Source organism: Enhydra lutris, unplaced genomic scaffold, assembly GCF_002288905.1.
Source record: "Enhydra lutris kenyoni isolate GAN:26980312 unplaced genomic scaffold, ASM228890v2 scaffoldscaffold4, whole genome shotgun sequence".
In the NCBI taxonomy this organism is placed as follows: Eukaryota; Metazoa; Chordata; class Mammalia; order Carnivora; family Mustelidae; genus Enhydra; species Enhydra lutris.
In genome coordinates this window covers 40,624,406-40,645,900 of record NW_019154088.1, presented here as the reverse complement: position 1 = coordinate 40,645,900, position 21,495 = coordinate 40,624,406, and positions in this window count along the sequence as shown.

Here is a 21,495-nt window from a genome sequence, read left to right as displayed (position 1 = left end):
TTACAGAAAATAAGTCCCCCTAATGGTATGTAAACACGGTAATTTTACTTAATTTTTCACTTAATATTTAGAACATTTTCTAACAAAACCAAATTTAAACTAATTTTAGATTTGTAAAATATTCACTTCCTTCCCTCAGAAATTTTTTTTCTTTTGGAGATTAAATAACTCATTCACCTGAAATATAAATATTTATATGTTTACTAGCTTTCATTTTCATCTCTATAAATATTGATTTTTATCTGTAATGGTGTAATTTAGAACAATTATTTTATTACATAGCTGATATCATTTATATCCACTTATATCACCTACTTATAATTATCAAAACTACACCTTACTTTGTTCCATTTCAACAACCATTTCCTAGCTTGTTAAAAGTCTTTTACTGCCAACAAAACATTATTTTTTTTTAGTTCTTCGTATCTAACTTAGTAAATATTCTAAGATAATGTTGCTAAAAGATATCCTTATAGCTTTTATTTCTATTGAGTTTATTTATGGAAGTATTTAATTATTTATTATATAGGCTCATGTAACAACTGTTGTATTTAGAAAGTTTAGAGGCAAAATAAGTTTTGTGTTGTATTTCTCTGAATTACATTCCCACTAGCTATTTTTAGTCATAATAGAAAATCAACCGTAATTTTATACTGTAGCAGCTGTCTGATGTTCCAATCAAGAATAATATAGAGTTTTCCTCTCAAAAGGATAAAAAAATGTAAATAGAGGTTACAAATTCTTTAACTTTCAGGTATTTATCACTTTACTAGCATATTAAACAAATGACAGAAATTCTTTTAGCTATAAATCCTTTATTCTAAATCAAATAATGTATCAACTTTCTTGCAATTTATACGATGTAATTTTCACATTTAAACTTCATGAATTTGAAGAAGAAAATGAATTATGACTTCCCTGAATAAAAGGAGAAATAGAGTTTATATTTGAAAATAAGGTGCAGACCAAAATTACATCTCTTTCTTGGACACTCTATAGCCCAGTAGTGGAAATGACAGGCAGAATGACATTTTCAGTACTTCCTAAAACAACATTAAGTATAATATTTACTCACTAGAAGTCAATGATTAAGGGTGCAAAATATTTTGTCTCCACTATCTGGGTCTCAGTACATAGAGCTTTTTGACTCAGTGAGACTCTTTAAATGACATATTTAACCTTATTATCACTTTTCCCCCCTAAAATCACCCAGAAGAAGCAGCAGCAGCAGCAGCAGCAGCAGCAGCAGCAGCAGCAGCAGCAAACCTAATCTACTTTAAAACCAGTGCAATTTTAAGTCTATTACTAGCCAGCCTCACAAACCCCCCTTAGCCTAGTGACCCAAAATTCTTTTTGTAAGACATAAGTCCTTTTATTTAAAAGCTAAGAGTAAAATGATTCCGATAATAATGTCAACTTGGTAAAATCTGCAGAATAGTATCTGCAATAGTGTCAGGTAAAATGAACTAGAAACAGGAGGATCAGAGAGCAGAGACATGAGCTACGTTTAGAGATGCTAGGAAAAAGATGCATGATCTGAGATTGTACATAAAAAGGACAGACCAGGATTATTGCCTAGGGTGGATTCCACTTAAATTTTGCTAAAATGGACAAATAACAAATACCCTCATTGTTAAAAAATATTCATGTTTCAACAAAGGAGTGGCCGTTTTATGTTTGTTTTGTATTGGAACATGGCTAACACTGTATATAATAATAACTCATTCCATGAGTTATGATTTCAATTCATCATATTTTTACAGTATAAAATGCATAACTTCAAAAAAGAGATATGTGTTTAAATGGAAATGATTATATCTTGCTTAACACCACTGTATCTATAGGCACTATATGTTAAAGACTTGAAGAGATTCTATTAAGTGTCAGAGCAGCCAAATCCCTGAACCTTATACAGGAGGTCACAATGAAGATAAATGTCCAGAAGACATTTCTAATTTAAACTAAGAAAAGTGCACAATTCTATTGTCAAGAAATTAAAGAAATAAATGGCTAGTACATAGAAAGGTTAGGTTATATAGCAGAGTTGTAGCTGCTCTGTGACATTTCTACTACAGGCAATAGTGATATCAACATTCTTTTATTTTTCACCTAGTGCACTTCTACATCCTCAGAGATCAATTTTCAAGATTTTTTTTTTACTAAAAATAGAGAAGAAGGGTTTATCATGGCCATGTAACCCAACTTATTGTTTCCAGACAAAAATATCTTAACTATAAAACTTATTTTATAAAATATTTCATAATTATGAAGCCCAAGGAATGCTTCTTCTGATTTCTATTATTTCCTAAAAATACTAATAATGTTTGGAGCTTTCATTAACTCTTATAGGCCAACCAAACATTGAAATCACTCTTCAAAAATGTTAGTTAAATACTTAGCCAAGAACTCTTACAATAAATGCATTAAACACAATGTTGACTCTTTGTAATAAATGGTATCCTTATGTCCTGATTTATTTTAAGTTTATTAACTAAATAAATGAACACTTAATAAACAATTACTTGGACACATTACTTAGATATACAAAAGGCTATAAAGATTTTTTAGAGTAATATGTCTATAGTTTCAGAATTAATAATATAATGCAGAAATAATAATATAATGAAAATATAATTAATATAATTAATATAAAATACAATTAATATAATATAATATAATAATATATAATATAATGTTAAAATATCCATAAAGAAAAAGGGATATAGAAGGTGGGGAAATATAAGTTACTTAAGTGACTAAAGTTGGTTAACCATAGAAAAATAATTCAGTAGCATTCATGACCAAAAACAAACCCCCAAAACACAAAACAAAACATAAAAAGACAACCAACCAACCAAAACACATTTTTGCTGCACCAGAATCATATACAAAAATTCACCGGGATCAGATCTTGGATGAAACATAACCTAAATGTATGGCCTATATTTTATTAATTTCCCTATTGCATAATTAAAACAATGCATGGCACAAATTACACCCTGAACAGCCTATTGGATAGAGTATGTAATTTAATCCTAACAAGGTCTTGTATGTATAACTGGAAGAATTAATACATTACTGACAGCAAAACTGAAATGCTAGGGAGAATCCAGACTATGAATGAAATTCCATATCATTTTTATATTTTTGGAAAGCCTGCTGAATGATTTCAAGTAGAATTTAATTAAAGTCTAAGGACAACAATGATGAGAGTGTGAAGAATGAAACCGATGAGGCAAAGAGTAAACCAGTTATTCATGATGAAGAATAGAATTAATGCATAAACAGAGAAGATGGAGAGGTACCCGATCAATTGCAGAAATATACAGAAATTGGATTTTCTGGACTTAGTGAACAGTTGGTTGTACTGTTGAAAGATATGGAGAACCAAGCATGAATCCCAGGACTTAATCAAGATGTCGACAGAAGAGGTTCCTGAATTTCTGTCCTCCCAAGTTTGCACCAAATATAAAGCGACACATGAACTGTTTTCCTCTGAGAAAAATCCAAACTAGTTGAGTGACTCCTCCACATCAGGCAACTGAGAAAATACACACTGGAATGGGTAAAAAAACTGAGACATACTCTTGCCATAAACTCCAACACAGCACCTTACAATTGGGAGGAAACCGAACTCCAAGCTTCTCTCTGAAGATCAAACATAGTGCCCTAACTTTTAAAGCTGCCACCTGACAGATGAGCCCTCAAATCAGCTAGTACCAAGAGCCAGTGGGCCTGGTGTTTATGAGTCCCACAGGACTGTAACATTATAACAAAGAAAGAAACAGTTGCTAACAGTGTGAGAACACTTCCTGCTGCTCTTCCCTCCTCCTCCTTGTTTAATGCAGAGATGCCAGACAAAAATACCAATCTCCCAGTTTTTTCCTGGAAGGGTTTGCATACTTTACCAGCTGCTGCCTGAGGATCCAGTTTCTGATTAGCCTCTGTTTAAGGCTATGAACTAAAGAGAGAAGACTCAAATAAAAAATGAAAGAGGAAACATTACATCTAATAACATAGGAAGACTAAGGATCATGAGAAATTGATATGGACAAATATTTGCCAAGGAATTAGAAATGGTAAGTTCCTAGAAATGTATGACTTTTAAGACTGAATCATGAAGACATAGAAACATAAATAGGCCAATTACTAGCAATGAGATTGAATAAGTAATCAAAAACCTCCAAAGAAGATCCCAGGATCTGGTGAAGTCTATCAACAATTTATAAAGTAATTAAAATCACTCCTTCTCTAATTCTTCCAAAAAACTGAAGAAAAGGAAACACTTGTAAACTCATTTTAGGATACCAGCATTACCCTGACATAAAAACCAAACAAAGACACTAACTAAAAACAAATTACAGGTCAGTATCCCCGATGAACATAATACAAAGATCTCCAACAAAATATTAGCAAACCAAATTCAACAATATATTAAAGAATCATACAACACGATCAAGTGGGATTTTATCCTGCGATGCAAAGGTAGTTCAACTAAGGCAAAAATGTTTTGGTCTTTTTTCACGTGATATGCCACATTAATAGAATGAAACATAAAAATCATATGATCCTATGAACAGATACATGATAAAAACTCTCAAAAATTAAATATAGATGAAATGTTCTAAACCTAAAAAAGACTGTATTTGACAAGCCCACAGCTAATATGACTCAACAGTGAAAAGCTGGAATCTTCTCTTCTAAGATAAGAACAAGCCCACTTTTACCTACTAGCTAGAGCAATTAGGTAAAAATAAAATAAAATAAGATGAAAAAGATAAGGAAGAAGTATGTATAATTGTCTCTATTTGCAGAGTGACATATTATTTTATATAAATTTTGTATATTTCCATATTATATATAGAAAACTAAAGATTCCATCAAAAATGGAATAAATAGTTCAGTGAAGCTACAGGATATAAATCAATATATAAAAATCAGTAGTGTTTCTATACAACAGTGAACTATCAGAAAGAAATTAAATAATCCCATTTATAATAACATCAAAAACAATAAAATACTAAGGAAAACAATTTAACTATGGAGATGAAAAGTCTATAAACCAAAAACTATAAAACACTAATGAAAGAAATTGAGGAAGGCACAAGTAAATGCATATTCTATGCTCATGAACTGGAAGAATGAATATTATTAAAATGCCCATACTGCCCAAAGCAGTCTACAGAATCAATGAGATCCCTATCAAAAATCAAATGGCACTTTTCATAGCAACAACAAAAAATTATTTTTTTTGTAGAATTTGGCAATTCATCACTTACATATAACACCCAGTATTCAACACAAGTGTCTTCCTTAGTCCTTGTCCCCCTTTAGCCCATCACTTGCCTACCTCCCTTCTAGCAGCCCTCAATTTGTTCTCTATAGTTAAGAGTCTCTTATGGTTTGCTTCCCTCTCTTTTTTTTCCCCTTCCCCTATGTTCATCTATTTTTTTTTTCTTAAATTCCACAAATGAGTGAAATCATAGGGTATTTGTCTTTCTCTGACCTATTTCGCTTAGCATAACACACCCTAGCTCTTATGGAATTACAAAAGACCTTGGATAGCCATAGTAATCTTAAGAAAAAGGAACAAAGCTGGAGGTATCCTGCTTCCTGATTTCAAACTATATTACAAAGCTGTAGTAATCAAGGCAGTATGGTACTGGTATAAAAACAGAGACATAGCTAAATGAAATATAATAGGGAGGCCAGAAATAAATCCATAAATATATGGTCAATTACTTTTTGACAAAAGAGCCAAGAATGTACAATGGGGAAATGATAGTTTCTTCAGTAAACTGTGTTGGGATAACTGCACAGCCACATGCAAAGGAATGAAACTGGACCACTGTCTAAAACCATACATAAAATTCAACTCAAAATTGATTAAAGACTTGAATGTAAGACCTGAAACCACAAAACTCCTGGAAGAAAATACAGCATATAAGTTACTTGACATTGGTTTTGGCAATTATATTTATATTAAACACCAAAAACAAAGGCAACAAAAAACCAGCAAGTGAAACCACAACAAGCTAAAAATCTTGGAAAGGAAAAGAAATCATCAATAAATTGAAAGGCAACCTAAGAAATGGGAGAAAGTATTTTCAAACCATATACCAATAAAAGCTTAATATCCGAAACATAGAAGTTCATAAAACTCAATAGCAACAAATGAAAAAAAAATTAAAAATGAGCAAGTATCTGACTAGACATTTTCCCAAAGAATAGATCATTTTCTTGAGGAACTTCCATGTTGTTTTCCATAGTGCTTGCATCAGTTTACATTCCCACCAACAATTAATGCCCAAGGATTCCCTTTTCTTCACATCCACAACCAGTATTTGTTAACTTTTGTTTTTAGACATCTTAACAGTGAGAGATTACATATCATTGTGGGTTGGTTTTGCATTTCACTGGTGATTAGTTACAATGAGCATTTTCCTTACCTATTGGCTATTTGCATGTCTTCATTAGAAAAATATCTACTCAGGTCCTTTGTCCCATTCTTCTTTGTCATACTTGAGACATTATTAATTCATTTATTCAATTCAGGGGTCAAAAACTTTTCTCTTTAAAGTTTCATATTGTAAATATGTTAAATTTTGCTGATCATACCATTTTTGTTGCATTTACTCAAATGCACACTAACCTTGCAGTGTGACAGCAAACTATAGCCAATATATAAAAGAATATGTGCCTGTGGCCCAGTGAAATTAATGGACACTGATATTTACATTCCTTAATTTTTTTTTACCTGTTATAAAATATTCTTCTTCCTTTGATTTATTTTAATAATTAAAACTATTTTTGAAACAAGATAAACACTGAAAAATCTCAAATGTCTGATGACATCTTTGTATATTTTAGGAAGCATATTTTATAAAACTAAGTGCTAAAGTCTTACTCATTTGAAGAATTCTGTACTGTTGAAAATCCAAAATAATGCTTTTATTTTATAATTACTTAGCTATTTTTATTTAAGTAAAAAGGTTAATTTAATCATTCAATGAAATTATTGGGTGATTAACAGGAAAATATATTCTTTAAACAATATCATTAAGAACTACAAAATCAAAAGCCAGATTTAGTTTGATATTAATGTAGCCTCATATATATCACTGCATGCTACTTCATTACTGGAACCATGCTGAAAATCTGCAGATTCCAAATACATTCCCATGCCACACATCAGGGGAAATACTCTCAAATATGACAATTCCAGGTTAGCATAAAAACTCACAACATACGAGTTAGGCTGTGGAAAAGTCACTGAAGTTAGCAAAACTATGATGTTAATATCCACCTTTTCACTTCTATTATGACCAAGAATCAGTCTCAACTTTTTGGAAGGGGTGAGTTTTCAGAGATTTGCCACAAGGGACAAGTAGAGTGACAGGAAAAGAGAGAGAAAGGAGTCCCATTCAGCTAATAATAGTCTTTTCCAGAAATTAGTATACATCATGAAGTCATAAATTTTAAAAATGTGTTTATTAGGAGTAAGCAAGCATACAGCAGATTAGATTTTTTTCCTTGTATTTTGCACTTGGTATAGGAGTGTGTTTGTGTTTGTGCATATGTGTGTGTGTGTGTGTGTGTATAATCTTTGAATGCTACAAATGGTAATTAATGCAAATATGTTTTATCAATAATCAAATACTTCAAAAAGTATGCAGTCATCATTCATATTATTTTCTGAAATGACAACTTTTTGCAGAGAAAGCAGGCATTGTCTGCATTTATCTACTATTGTATTCTTAGAAAAAAATCAGTATGTACTAGAACAGCGCAAAAATATGTTATCTTTTTATGTATAATGCATTCAGACAATAATAGTAGACAATTAAAAACATATTTGACCTCATGATTCTTGATGAGGCTTTCAAAATCTGAAGAGGACACAAAACTCTTCAGTGTGCTGTACCAACACATGTTTTTTTAATAAAACATGTAACATCAATAGCTCTTGCCTATAATATTACATAATCATTATGACAACTGAAAACACCTCCATATGTTTCCAAAATGCATCTTTGTGGGAAATACTTTCCTCATTGAAAAACATGGGTAAGACTCTGAGTTTTATTGTTATTAAATATGAATATTAGATTATTCCTGTAAGTAATCATACCTGAACATCATTCTATACAAGGCAGTGTAAAATAAGTTATATGTACAGTTTATGAATATAATAACACATATAATCATATACATTTATATTGATACAGTTTTAGTTTTCAAAACAATGTGTTGCCACATAGATTCAGATGTGTTTAGCCTAAAACATCACACAAAGTAGGAGGAACAAACACAAGTAGAGAATAAGAAAGAAATGAGTAGCATTAATCAATGCTAAGAGAAAGAAAATAAACCATAATTTTAAAAGAGTTTGAATGAGTTTCCCTTTTGACAAATGTTTTAAATTGTTGGAAATCTTGTTAGACATAGAACTCCAGAATTTGGGAAAATAATATGATTAATATTGCATCTTTATTTCATTATATACTTCTGGATAAAGTATAAAATTGGAAACAGGTTTTCTTCAGGGCTGCTTAGAGGAAAAAAGACTATGGGTCTTTGTACACACTGATCTTAGAAATCAGAGTGAGTAATTTCAAAAAGGACACAAATAATTCTGAGTCTTTGCCTGCCCCCATCATTATGCCAAAAGGAAGACTGTTGCTGAGTAAAGACTGGCATCTCTTACAAGGCTCTCACTCAAAGAAAAGCTTGGGATCAGACCCTCTACTCTTTCCTCTGTAAACTAAAAGAACATCGATTCCTGTGGTTTCTTTGTGGCACAGGCCATAGGCAGAACAGAACAAAGACTAATGTTCCTCAGCACAATAATAGGATACCATTGTGCTTAGAGGACAAGGTCAAATCCTTCCTAATATAGGCACTATTCTTTCTTCAGTATGCCATTAGGTTGTTGCCACAGGGAGAAAATGATGTTTTTGACAAAGGTCTAACTGAGACTATCACAAAAAGAAGCTAATCGAAGTGTCATTCTCCATTAAAGTAGCTTCGGAATAGAACACTTCAGTGATTAGCATTCATAAGCTTTACATCTTTTGCAAATGCATTTTGACTAAGGCATTTGATATCAGGTGAGAATGAGAATTCTGAAAGGAATCACAAGACAGCACTTCCTCCTGTGAATAGGGGGTGACTTACCAAAGACTAGGAGAAGTATGGTTTTGGATTGAAAGCCTCCAAGTTGAGGAGAGAGAGGGAGAGTGGTGGGGGATATGAAGGGAGGGGGAGAAGGAAAATATATGCAAGTGTGAACACTTGGAAAGGAGAATGAGGTCAGGAGTTGAAATGATGATCATGGAAACACACATCTCTGGATGATACGGAGGTTTGAACTATCTTCCCTTACACGGAACAATAAAATGTTTGACTTTGTTGAGAACTTCAACTTTGTTCTTTCTAATCTTAATTCTTCTATAGGGATGGCTCCAGGACACCCACCTTCAGTGTATAATTTTTTGTATATTCATTATCACTCTTTATATTTGTATTTTTCTAAAGGGAAATGATAGCTAGAGGAACATTTGGGTTTGTTTTCTTCAGAGGTAATGTTCATTATCCTCTAGAGTGAACTATGATCTAGAATCTCTGATGACTTTGATTGTCAGCTGCCCTGTCTCATCTTGCCCATAACAGTGAAGAGAGGTAAATATATTTCAGTAGTAGAATAACTAAATCTTCATTGTATTCTTGAAAGGAGCAAACAGAAAAAAAATGCACCCATCCACACTTGGGTTATAGAAAATAACATGCAAAATTATTTTCAAATCATTTGGGCATATTACCTGAAAACTCGGGTGTGAGGTAATAGGTCCCATATCATGTCTAATCCGCTTTTCCTTCTTCTCACAATCCTAGACATTCTGTGCTCTAATTATTCTGACCACAGAGCATACTTGACTTTTTTTCACCTTTCATTTCCTTTCATGCTTTTCCCTTCCCCACACCAAAAAGAGATGAAATACAGAAACAAAACATAGAAAATATTTCTTTCTTTTCCTATACTCTCTCTCTCTAATAAGGAACTAGTGTCCTTATTACTTCCATCCATTTGGGTAACACAAATTTCATTTTCCTTACTAAATACCCAAATATACTGACACATATATTGACATCCCTGCTCAGTCAATGGGTCAAGAGTGCTGACAAGAGAGCTATAGGAAGGTCAGTTAGGAATGGTGACTCACAGAATCATACATTACTGTCCCAGTGGATTGAAGCCTGGGAGGTACAGCACTATAGCTAAGGGTCCAGGAACTCTTCTCATGGGTGCAGTAAGTCTAAACAGAATCTGAAGGTCTGAAGGGGGCAAATTCAGGAAATGGCACACTCCTAGCACCAGACTTGGACACCTCAGTTAGAGATTTCAAAGCTTTCATGAAGAGTTTCCTACACTGAGTTTCAACAGAGACATATGGGATGAAAGAGAAGAGTATACATATATAATGTGCAGAATACTTGAAATATGGATTGACAGTTTTTATGAATAAAAATAAATTGCTCATATTGATTGTATATTTGTTATACAACAGTCATCATGATGTTTTGTAAGGATTATGTCCTTTAACTTTACAAAAAAAAATCTATGATCAGAACAACAATCTCATTATACAAGCAGTTTAGAAAATAATACTCATTTTAAGTACCAAAATACTGCAAGTTAGAGTTGTCAGTAGCTTACAGTTTATGATTCACTGGTGCTAATCTAACAGGTGGAATCACTGCCTTCTCCTTGATCCTGATCAAGGATGAGTACTGGACATGAGTAAAGCCTCGACCCAAACTTTAAGTGTCCAGCCTTCCTGATTTCTAAGTCACCTCAAGACTGAGTGAGTCCATCAGGAAGACTTTTCTATCCTTATAAGCATTTACAGAAATGCAGAGGAAAATCTTTACACATAGCTCTCATTCACAATGTTCTTTATTCCAAAGAAGTAAGGACTTAAAGGAATGTCATGTTTCTTTCCTAGAAAATTTGAGAGTCCATATATCTGCATGCTGCAACTGAATCCTTTCTTTTGGGGGTTAAGGGAGGCTGGACACATTAGTACCTTTATATTTGTCAGTCTCTGGTCATAAAACACCATGCAGAGCTTTTCCTACAGACCCAGATACCCTTCATTTTAACAAATACCTATTTACTTAAGTAGTTCCTGAGTGACTATACCACAGCATAAGAGAAAATGTAAGGTTTTATATGCTCTGACAGCTGGAGGACCTATTCAACCCAAGAATTCTTTGGTTAAATGAATTAGATAAAAGAATTCAAAATTTCTTTGCTTGGTTTGCTATCTTATTTTCTGCGTGTCTCCACACACATTACATTTGGAGGAATGACTTGCTCCTAATCACAGGATGGTGATTGCAAAGCACTTCAGATGCATGGCTTTTCATCTGAAACATTAATTTCTAATTGTATCCTGCATAGCCTTTAATGTTGATTACAAAACACTTTCTACAACTTCATCAGATGGCACTGATATCTCCTGAGGTATGAACATGGCCTGAGCTGTGTTAATTAGTACTCTCCATAATCAGGTATTTAAAGTTTGTCAGTCATAATAAAAATATTGTCCTGGCTCAATTCTAGGGTAATAATTACATTAAAGATGGTTGTTTACAACACCAGCCTCAGGGGATCTCAGGTATATAACCTGGTTGTCAGCTCCGGTACCCTGTCCTTTGTCCTTTGAACAAATATAATTTGTTCAAAATCCATTCCATGTGTGGTGGGAAGTCCTGCCTTCTTGATATCTCTGTTCTGTCTTTTTATATTCACCTCTGAGTCTGTGTTTCTGTTCCCACTGAGGTAGTTCACTATTGGCATTATTTCACTAGCTTACATATATGTAAGTTTACATTACGTTTCATTATATTAAAAACACTCCCTTCATCTCAGTAACCTTTCTGAGACTCTCCCCTCAAGATTTCTCTGTAAAATCATTACTTGGAGGTAGACACTATTAACAATAAGAACAAAGTAACTGTGTTTCTGGATCATACCACAACTACTTAAAAAAGTTCTCCAAGAAATTTTCACACAGATGTATATACATATGAGAGGAAAGAACACCATCAAAACAAGCTGTATGCTAAAATATGCAGTTCTGGAATTAATTGGAAACAGGGAGGTATTATAATAATGATGTGGTAAAATTAAAATGTTAAAATATAAACTCTTTCTTGTTGCTCTTGTAAATGCTAAAGCAATTCAAGCCAAGATGCTACAGTTACTCAAATATATTTCTGTAAGCTGGATTTTCTGTCATTTTTAATAATTTATAATTCTACATGAGGTGTTATTAGTAACAGAGATAACAAAAGACAGTAAAATACAAACAGTTGCATTGACCCCAACTGCTTCCAATGTCAGGACTGGATTATTTGAGAGAGAACTGAACTCATGGACTTATCCTGGGGTGAGAAGTTGCTAAGATATTTATCATTTATCCACGTGGCATCAGATTTAAATTCACACACACACACTCATATTCTGAAGACACTTCTTAGGTGTTGTTTATATGTGAGAAAGAGGGAAAATAAAAAACTCCCACTACTGTCAGTGGTAAGTGGCCTACCACTAAGAGAGAGCACACAGTGTTCTCCTGACGATCACAGATATTTTTGCAGAACGCTATTATCCAAGAAGGTTACTCATAATTAGGACGGAGAGAGTTAAAACAAGACAAATTATGTCTAAACATAGATAAAAAAACAACCCACGAAGGCCATAAAACTGATTTTCTCTCTCAACATATATCTATATAAATGTCTATATAAACATATATCTTTCTTAGCTTCTTTACTAAATTCAGCTTTAGCCCTGCTTCAATTCTCCTACTTCCATATAAAAATAGACTATTGATCCTGTTTTCTGGCAGTACGTCACCTAAAGTAAAACCATGTTCCAATATCACTTAATATAAGCCAAATCTCTGCATCTTTTTGAGATGCTCTGTAACATAATGTATGGTCAACTGGGAGAAACTCACTTTTCAGTTTTTATGACAGTGTTCGTTGACCCTTTCTACGGACCATGTTGCTCTGACCAAATACCCTCAAATTCGTAGGTGATTATAATGAGACTGAGACTAATAACAGATAAAAATTAGGTTTTGGTAGTATAATTTCACAATCTTGAAAAAAATTATTCTGTATAGTTTGGGAAAATTACTCAGGTCACCACTATAACTTTAAATGACATTAACAGAACACTCCTGGATTAGGTTTTGCTAATAAATTCTAGGACAAAACACATTTATGCTTCCTTCTTATTATTGATACTAGGGTTTTTGTTCTTGCTATACCAGAAACGTAATCCTCAATTTCCCTTTCACAAGACTGAACACATTCTATACCTTATCTTGAATATTCTGAATTCAAACACTTGAATTCAAACATTTTGAGGTTATCAGATTAAGTCTTATGCTTAAAGTCTTTTTTCTTCTTCCAACATACCAATTTTTATTATTTAACAGACATCTTTTGTTCCGTATTTCTCCATATAAAGCTGCATATATTGATGCCAAATTCTTTCCTTTTTCTGCCATTCTTCTTATCTTGCCCCTTTCCCAGGGATTTGCTGTAGTTTCTCCCTACAAGCCTTGTTACGTGTAGTCACACTGAAGGTTACACACATTCTTACAGTTGTCCTACAAATCATCCTTAGAAATCTACTCTTCCTGTGAATTTTTGGGCTGAGCTTGTTGCACTGTATTTCTTCATTTTGTATATTTTTTATTAACTCTCTGGGAAATTCATTGAGACCAACTCTGTGTAACCAGAGAGAATAGGTTGCCTTAGGTTCTACTTGCTCTCTACTTGGCTAAATTGAACATAACTTCTATATTTCTAGCTAAATTTCACACTAAAGAGATTTTTTTCTTTAATTTTTCTCCTTGCGCCCATGAACTATATTTATTATTGTATCCATAAGACTTATCTACTACTTTTCTGGAAAACTGAAACTGATTTTTCTCCTCTCTGTACTGCCTTTCTCATTGGATACTTGGAACAAGTAAAATGAAGTTGTTAAAAAATATTTTATTTATTTATTTGAGAGACAGCATACATGTATGCATATACACAGTGGGGGCAGGTAGTAGAGGGGCAGAGGGGGAAGGAAAGAGACAAGCAAACTCTGCATTGAGTGTGGAGCCCAATGTCAGGCTTGATCCCTGGACCCTGAGATCATGACCTGAGCCAAAATCAAAATGTGGAGCTTTAACAGACTTAGACCCACCCAGGTGCCCCTAACAAATAGAATGATTTTTTAAAATTTCTGTACTACATTGATATCTTTCTTTCATTGTATTTTTGGTGCTACTTAAGAGCTAAGAATTTTATATAAAATAATGTATTTCTTTATAAATAGTTGCGATGTATCTTCCACATTCACTTTTTGTTTTTCACAGGCAAATGGGGGAGGGCAGTGGGAGAGGCAGAGAGAATCTTAAGCAGCTCCATGCCCTGTGAGGAGCCTGACACAGGGTTCTATCTCACAACCCTGAATTTACAACCTGAGCAAAAATGAAGAGTTGGATACTTAACCAACTGACCTGCCCAGGCAGCACTCACATTTACTTTAAAGTATAAGTTATTTTGACTTTTTAGTCTGTTTTAATATTTTTATTGTTTCTCTGCCATCATCTATAGACATTATTTTCCCAACCATTTGTAATTTTAGCACTAAAATCTGTTTTTATTTTTAATATTGGCAATGAATTGTGATAACATAATTTGCTCAGAATCAAGTTTGATGCTTCCTGTCTGACATACATTTATGTAATCACTTCATATAGTTCAATGTTTTTCCTTACTTTTAGCACTCCCATATCAAATTCAATAACAAAAATTAATGAGATTTAAACTATCCCATTGCATTAAAAAATGCCCACCAACATGATCTGGTTTGTTCCATAGTATTACTGTTTTGTTTGTTTTTATATAGAATTTATACTTGTTAAAACTTTAATTTTCTCCATTTTTAAAATCTATGAACTGTATGCATTAACTCTATTCAGTGTATCTCTGTAATTTACAAAATCATCACCTCATGGCCTTGCTAAAAATGAAATAACCAGGTTCCAAATAAAAAATATGTTTCATTAGAACAGTGCTGAAATGTAGACATCTGTATTTTTATTTTTAAGTATCTTGGATTATTCTGAAGCATGTAGTCCAGGACTCAATTTAAGGAATAGTTATCCAAATAATCTTCAATTTTCTTTCTTATCTGATAGGATATTATTTCTGATTTTTGGTCTATACTTTTAAAAACAAATGACTGGGTGTGGTGCAAAAACAATGAATACTGTTATGCTGAAAATAAATTAAAAAATTAAAAAAAAAAACAAAGAAAAACCAAATGAAAGTTATGCTATAACATTCTTTAAAAATGGTTTCTTCTACCACCACAATGACTCCTGTTTGCCTTCTGTTTCCCCTCACACACTCATTTTAAGATGAAGAGACTATAGCACTTACCTTATTCCTGTCCCACTGTTGTCTCTTTGGTGTGGTGGGGATGGAGTGCATAACTGCCTCTTTAGATTAAGGCTCACATTTGAAGAACTGGACTTAAGTTGCTGAACTCAGGGAATGGCATCCATACTGCCTCCTCTATACCTGAACCTGATTGGAAAGATGCGATCTTGGAATCTGAGCCTATGCCTGATGCAATAAAAGATACAATTTCACTGGTCAGTTGAGGGGAGGAGAGTTTACTGTGAATATGGAAGGAATATAAATAATTTGTGGGCAGATGGCAGACAATGGTGATTTTAAAACTCATCAGCATTTCTTTTTTGGACATTCTTTTCACAAAAACTGGAGTCTAACTTCTCACTTCCCAAAAATGGGCCAGCATATTGGTGCACTTGTAAAAGAGAAAAGGTAGTAGAGATGATGCTGTTGGACATTTGCCAACAGGTTTCTCTCAGGTCTTTCTCCATTAGAATGTATGCCTACCAAGCCCTGAGTATTTGTGGAGAATGTTTGATTTCCCTGAAGCTGCCTTGTTGGAGAAAGCAAATAGACAGGACAGAGATAGAGAGAGACATACAAGCAGTGTAATCTCCTGCAGCTCCCAGATGTTCAAGTCTTCCTAGTTCAGAACCAGATACTTGACTAAAGAAGTCTTTGAAAGGATCCTCTGTCTGCAACAACTCTATCCATGCAATGTCATGAGAAATCCCCAGCCAGAAACAGTGAAAAAAGAATGTAAAAATTTAACACAAGTAAAATTTTTTAGTTATCTTAAAGTTACTACTGTAAATCTGTAAATTTTCTTAACTAGTTTACCGTTTTAAATAATGGCCACATTAAATTATATTTTATTGCATATCATATACATCATAATCAATCAAACACTCTCAAAATGTCTGTTTGGTTGGTTCATTTTTTTTTCACAGTTCAATCAGCAATAAATGTAGAGTTGAGATTCATAGACAGACCCCTTGCTCTTAAACCCTATCCTGAGCACTAGTTGTACAGATACATCTAAATGCAGACTCTGATTTTTTCACATTTTGTTAAAGTAAATATTAGTTTTAAAATAAAATTTTTAGCAGAAGATAACTCATATATTTTGGCATTTACATTACAGTAAACACTATAGTTCAAAAGTGTGAACTTGTATTAGCATGTTGAAAAGGAAGGTCTATTACTTAAATTAATACACCCAAATAACCTTAATTTGGTTATTCAAGAGAATTATTCAATTCTCTTGAATAACCAAATAATAAATTTGGTTATTAAATTATCCTAATAATAAGAGAGAAATACATCACCACGGAATACTTTTTAACATGTAATTTCTTAGTTGGGAATTTTTGAACTAGTATGGCATCTTCATCTCTGATATAATAGAGAAAAACAGTGTAATCCTATTGTCTACACATTCTTACAGATGACCTCTATTTAGTCCTATATTGATACCAACACAGTATGATCTGCTATCTCAAAAGTAGAAACTAAGAGGTGTTCTATAAAAGAGGAAAAATCCTAAGAGTATCATTGAACAGAAATATATGGAGACGATCTATAGAAATAAAGACTTCACAGGTAACATGATGTCAATAAAAACGTATCTCTCAATAATCACTCTCAATGTGAATGACCTAAATGTGCCCATAAAACAACACAGGGCTGCAGATTGGATAAAACAACAGGACCCATCCATATGTTGTCTACAAGAGACCCATTTTGAACTTAAGGATACACCCAGACTGAATGTGAAGGGATGGAGAAGCATCTTTCATGCCAATGGGCCTCAAAAGAAGGCTGGAGTAGTGATTCTTATATCAGATAAATTAGATTTTAAACTAAAGACTGTAGTCAGAGATACAGAAGGACACTACATAATTCTTAAAGGGACTATCCACCAAGAAGATCTAACAATTGTAAATATTTATGCCCCCAATATGGGAGCAGCCAATTACATAAGAAAACTGTTAATCAAGATAAAGAGTCATATTGATATGAATACATTAATAGTAGATCTTAACATACCACTCTCAGTATTAGACAGGTAATCCAAGCAGAAAATCAATAAAGAAACAAGAGCATTGAATGACACATTGGACCAGATGGACCTCATAGATATATACAGAACTTTCTACCCTAAAACAACAGAATACTCATTCTTCTCAAGTGCACATGGAAACTTCTCCAGAACAGACCACATACTGGGTCACAAATCAGGGCTCAACTGATACCAAAAGATTGAGATTATTCCCTGCGTATTTTCAGATCACAATGCTGGTTTTTGAAAGAATCAATTAGATCGATAACCCATTGGCCAAACTAATCCAAAAGAAAAGAGAGAAGGCCCAAATTAATAAAATTATGAATGAAAGGGAGAGATCACAACTAACACCAAGGAAATAGAAACAATCATCAGAAGTTATTATCAACAGTTATATGCCAATAAGTTAAGCAACCTAGATGAAATGTATGCATTTCTGGAAAACTATAAACTTCCAAACTTGAACCAGGAAGAAATTAGCAACCTGAATAGACCTATATCTAGTAATGAGATTGAAGCAGTGATCAAAAACTTCCCAAAAAACAAGAGCCCAGGACCTGGGGCATTCCCTGGGGAATTCTACCAAACTTTCAAAGAAGAAGTAACACCTATTCTCCTGAAGCTGTTTCAAAAAATTGAAGCAGAAGGAAAACTTCCAGACTCTTTTTATGAAGCCAGCATTACCCTGATCCCCAAACCAGGCAAAGACCCCACCAAAAAGGAGAATTTCAGACCAATATCACTGATGAATATGGATGCTAAGATTCTCAACAAGATCCTAACAAATAGGATCCAATAGCACATTAAAAAGATTATCTACCATGACCAGGTGGGATTCATCCCTGGGTTGCAAGGATGGTTCAACATTTGCAAATCAACCAATGTGATAGAACAAATCAATAAGAGAAGAGAGAAGAACCACATGGACCTCTCAATTGATGCAGAAAAAGCTTTTGACAAAATCCAGAATCTGTTCCTGATTAACACGCTTCAAAGTATAAGGATAGAGGGAACATTCCTCAACTTCATAAAATCTATGAATAACCCATAGCAAATATCATCCTCAATGGGAAAAAGCTCATAGCCTTCCTGTTGAGATCAGGAACACAAGGATGCCCACTCTCACCACTCTTGTTCAACATAGTATTAGAAGTCCTAGCAACAGCAGTCAGACAACAAAGAGAAATAAAAGGTATCCAATTTGGCAATGAAGAAGTCAAACTCTCTCTCATCACAGATGACATGATATTGTTGGGGCCGATTCCACATTAAAACCTGTTAACCCCCTAGGGCCTGCCTGGACCTGCTTAGCCATAGTGACTCCATGTTGCCTAGGTAGCCATTTTGTTGTTTAATAAATGCCTCAGCAGTTACTGATATAGCTTCCAGGTTACCATTGCTAAAACACACACCTAAAATAAGGCCAGACAGGTAGGAGACATCCAGTCAGCCAAAGCCACATATGTAGAGATCTGCTGTTGTGCCCTATAAAACTAGCCTGTAAGACCAAGGATGGGGGGTCTTTCTTTTTGGAGGCAGCCCTGGCCAGTCAGTCTGACTTTTAATGCTTGGCATAGAATAAAGCTCTGCATAACTTTCACTTTCTCTCAGTCTCATTCCTTTGATAATGGACCCCATCAATACTTTATATGGAAAACCCAAAAGACTCCACCCCCAAACTACTAGAACTCATACAGCAATTCAGTAATGTGGCAAGATACAAAGTCAATGTACAGAAATCAGTTGCTTTCTTATACACTAACAATGAAAACACAGAAAGGGAAATTAGAGACTCGATTCCATTTACTATAGCACCAAGAACCATAAGATACCTGGGAGTAAACCTAACCAAAGAGGTAAAGGATCTGTACTCAGGGAACTACAGAACACTCATGAAAGAAATCTAAGAAGACACAAAAAGATGGAAGACCATTCCGTGCTCTTGGATCAGAAAAATAAACATTGTTAAAATGTCTATACTGCCTAGAGCAATCTATACTTTTAATGCCATTCCAGTCAAAATTCCACCAGTATTTTTCAAAGAGCTGGGGCAAATAATCCTAAAATTTGTATGGAATCAGAAGAGACTCCGAATTGCTAAGGAAATGTTGATAAAGAAAAACAAAACTGGTGGCATCACGTTACCTGATTTCAAGCTTTACTACAAAGCTGTGATCACCAAGACAGCATGGTACTGGCATAAAAACAGACACATAGACCAGTAGAACAGAGTAGAGAGCCCAGATATGGACCCTCAACTCTATGGTCAAATAATCTTCGACAAAGCAGGAAAAAACATACAGTGGGAAAAAGACAGTCCCTTCAATAAATGGTGCTGGGAAAATTGGACAGCTATAATTAGAAGAATGAAACTCAACCATTCTCTTACACCATACATAAAGATAAACTCGAAATGGATAAAAGACCTCAGCATGAGACAGGAATCCATCAGAATCATAGAGAAGAACACAGGCAGTAACCTCTTCGATATCAGCCACAGCAACTTCTTTCAAGATATGTCTCCAAAGGCAAAGGAAACAAAAGCAAAAATGAACTTCTGGGACTTCATCAAGATCAAAAGCTTCTGCACAGCAAAGGAAACAGTCAACAAAACAAAGAGGCAACCCACGGAATGGGAGAAGATATTTGCAAATGACAGTAGAGACAAAAGGCTGATATCCAGGATCTATAAAGAACTTCTCAAACTCAACACACACAAAACATAATCGTGTCAAAAAAAGAGCAGAAGACATGAACAGACACTTCTCCAATGAAGACATACAAATGGCTAACAGACACATGAAAAAATGTTCATCATCACTAGCCATCAGGGAGATTCGAATCAAAACCACATTGAGATACCATCTTACACCAGTTAGAATGGCCACAATTAGCAAGACAGGAAACAACGTGTGTTGGAGAGGATGTGGAGAAAGGGGAACCCTCTTACACTGTTGGTGGGAATGCAAGTTGGGGCAGCCACTTTGGAGAACAGTGTGGAGATTCCTTAAGAAATTAAAAATAGAACTTCCCTATGATCCTGCAACTGCATTACTGGGTATTTACCCGAAAGATACAGACATAGTGAAAAGAAGGGCCATCTGTACCCCAATGTTCATAGCAGCAATAGCCACAGTCGCCAAACTGTGGAAAGAACCAAGATGCCCTTCGATGGATGAATGGATAAGGAAGATGTGGTCCACATACACTATGGAGTATTATGCCTCCATCAGAAAGGATGAATACCCAACTTTTGTAGCAACATGGGTGGGACTGGAAGAGATTATGCTGAGTGAAATAAGTCAAGCAGAGAGAGTCGATTATCATATGATTTCACTTATTTGTGGAGCATAACAACATGGAGGACATGGGGAGATGGAGAGGAGAAGGGAGTTGAGGGAAATTGGAGGGGGAGATGAACCATGAGAGATTATGGACTCTGAAAAACAATCTGAGGGTTTTGAAAGGGAGAGGGATGAGAGGTTGGGGGAGCCTGCTGGTGGGTATTATGGAGGGCATGTATTGCATGGAGCACTGGGTGTGGTGCATAAACAATGAAATCTGTTACACTGAAAAGAAATTAAATTAAAAGAAAAAAGTAGAAACTATACGAAGAAGTTGGATATGATGTGAATTTCAATGAAAAATTTAAATATAGTATTCTTTACTATATAGTAAATATAGCATTCTTCATTCAACTGCCTATATTTAAAGAATAGATGTAAAAAAAAAAAAGGATTTTAAAAAATGGCTGTCATTTCTAATTACCAGTTCTGTTAGAGGGTATGAGAAGATGATAAGCAAATTATGATTCCTCTCATAATTTCTCTTAAATCCACCTAATGCTTCTAAATGAAATAATGCAAATACATGTAAATAGTATATTTATAATATAAATATAAACAATGCATAAACTCATTCATTGTGAAGGA